General features: G+C 41.8%; 1 pseudogene; it reads right to left on the reverse strand.

Moving 5' to 3' along the window:
• Positions 1–2005: 2005 nt before the first annotated feature.
• Positions 2006–2444, reverse strand: LOC110317060 (annotated as a pseudogene).
• Between the last annotated feature and the right edge of the window lie 465 nt (positions 2445–2909).

Genomic DNA, 2909 nt, shown 5'->3' on the forward strand with positions numbered 1-2909 from the left:
GGACACAATGAAAGCAGTAGTAAGAGGAAAATTAATAGCTCTAAGTGCCTCCAAAAAGAAACTAGAGAGAGCTTACACTAGCTGCTTAACAGCACACCTGAAAGCTCTAGAACAAAAAGAACCAAATACACCCAAGAGGAGTAGTTGGCAGGAAATAATCAAACTCAGAGCTGAAACCAACCAAGTGGAAACAAAAAGAAATATACAAATAATCAACCAAACCAGGAGCTGGTTCGTTGAGAAAATCAACAAGATAGATGAACCCTTTGTCAGACTAACAGAGGTCACAGATACAGTATCCAAATCAATAAAATCTGAAATTAAAAGGGAGACATAACAAAATATCTTAAAATAATTATTCTTTTTGTTAAGTATTAACATTTGAAAATATTAAAATCATGTTCTACAAAAAAATTGAATCATGAAATTGTAGGTAAATTGATGGAACTAGAAAAAAAATCTTCCTGAATGCGATCACCCATAAAGGCAAGTATGTATGTATGCACTTACATGTGGGTGTTACCTGTCATCCTTGATAAGCATGCTGCAATCCACATAACCACAGAGGGAAGGTGAAGAGGAAGGGACTAGTGGAACAGATGGATCTCCCTTTGAAGGGGAAGTAGAATAGTTATGGATGGATGGACGGTGAGAGTGAGTGCAGGAACAGGAGGATCAAATGGGGAAGGGATTAAGGGGGGACCTCGGGGAGGGAATATAGAGAAGGATGGCTAAAGCTAAAGGACCATTTGAGAAGTCATAAGAAACTTAGTACAGTAGAAACTTCCATACACACACACACACACACACACACACACACACACACACACACACATATATATATATATATACATATACATATATTAAGACTATTTAAGTCAAATCACCAAATAGTGGGGCAGACAAGGCCCCCATTGTTGGACATATCATGTTGCCATATAGCTTCTAGTTTCAGGAACAGGCTACATAGAATCTAGTTGATCAAAAGTGTCCCATGGGAACCACCACACAATCCAGGCTGACTTCAAGGGCATTGGTTGGTCTCTGCGATGGTAAGCTTCTCCTGCTGAAGACAATATCTACACAACTCACTGAAAATGGAGAAGTTGAACTGGTGCCCCCATATAGCCATCACTCCTGTGGATTAGGGTTTCTAGTACTGGGAAGCTCACTACCTCATGAGAAAGGTAAGCATCAACCCAGCTACAAACCCTCAGATCTACAGGTGTGTCCTGCCCGCAAGACACACTGTGCACTAGTGGCACAGTGCTTATGGGAGTATCCAACCACTGTCTGATTGGATTCAAGGCCTAGTCCATGAGATGGAACCCATACCTGACACTGCTTGGGTTGTCAAGAACTGGAAGCTAGATAGGCCAGGGTCACTGGGGAAAATGAAATGCTACTTGTGATGGCGGTTCTTGGTTGTCACCTTGACTGCATCTAGAATTTACTAAAACCCAAGTGGCTGGGTACATCTGTAAGGGATTATTTTTTTTTCTTTTCTTTTCTTTTTTTTAAAGATTTATTTATTTATTATGCGTAAGTACACTGTAGCTGTCTTCAGACACTCCAGAAGAGGGCATCAGATCTCGTTACAGATGGTTGTGAGCCACCATGTGGTTGCTGGGATTTGAACTCCGGACCTTCAGAAGAGCAGTCGGGTGCTCTTACCCACTGAGCCATCTCACCAGCCCCCCCCCTTTTTTTCTGAATTAAATCATTTAAAGTGAGATGATCCACTTTTAATCTGGTCTTTTGAGGTGGAAAGGTCTATCTTTAATTTCGGCTCCACCTTCTGCTGGCAGCCTGTACAAAGGACAGGAAAGAAGGAAGCGTGCTCTTTTTGCCTGCTTACCCTCATTCTCACTGGCAAGTCCATTCCTTCATGGGCATTAGAGTCGACTTCTTTCTTTCTTTCTTTCTTTCTTTCTTTCTTTCTTTCTTTCTTTCTTTCTTTCTTTCTTTCTTTCTTTCTTTCTTTCTTTCTTTCTTTCTAATTTTTAATGATGAAAACAAGAATATACCTAAAAGCGAAGCTTCTGGAAAAACCATTTGTTCTTCCCCGTCTTGTATCGCTCCTCAAACTTGACCTTGGCCTCCCGCCTGGCCTTGCGTTTCAAAGCTGGGTCCCTGAACACATCCTTGTTGACAACAGTCTTGTCTAAGGGGTTATCCAGAGTACCTTGTGGGCAGAGGTGGTTGTAGTTATAAACTTTCACAAAGAACTTCATCTTGGAGCGCTTGGATTTTCTTCTTGCCCATGGCAGCTGTCACTTTTCGGGGATAGCGGTCAATTCCAGCCACCAGGGCATGGCTGTAAGGGCGGTCTGAGGTGCCATCACCAATGTTCTTCACGATGACGGCTTTGCGTCCGGAGTAGCGTCCGGCCAGGACCAGCACCACTTTCCCGGGTTTCTTGAACTTACCCATCTCAACAGCAGGCAGCCAGCACCCAGCAGAAAGGAAAAAAGTCTACAGTCGATTTCTTTAGATCCCAGCACAGACTGAAGACCAGATGAGACGTCCAGTTCCATGAACTGAACAACTACTGGATTCTGGGCTCTTCATCGTTGGACTAGCTGGACCACAGCCTATGAGCCCTTCTAATAAGTACTTTTTATATGCAGATTTATTCTACCAAGTCTGTTCCTCCACCAAACCCTAACTAATACAGATTTTGGTACTAGAAGTGGTTCTAGTGTAACAGAAGTATAAGGATAAATTTTCCAAGTATCTGGAATAGGATTCCTTCAAGTTGCCAACATCTACAGTTACTGAAAGCTCAGAGTGCACTGAAAGCCCATGGTGTCAACTATTTTATTTTATTTTATTTATTTATTTATTTATTTATTTATTATATTATATGTAAGTACACTGTAGCTGTCTTCAGACACTCCAGAAGAGGG

Source organism: Mus pahari, chromosome 2 (assembly GCF_900095145.1).
Source record: "Mus pahari chromosome 2, PAHARI_EIJ_v1.1, whole genome shotgun sequence".
Taxonomy (NCBI): domain Eukaryota; kingdom Metazoa; phylum Chordata; class Mammalia; order Rodentia; family Muridae; genus Mus; species Mus pahari.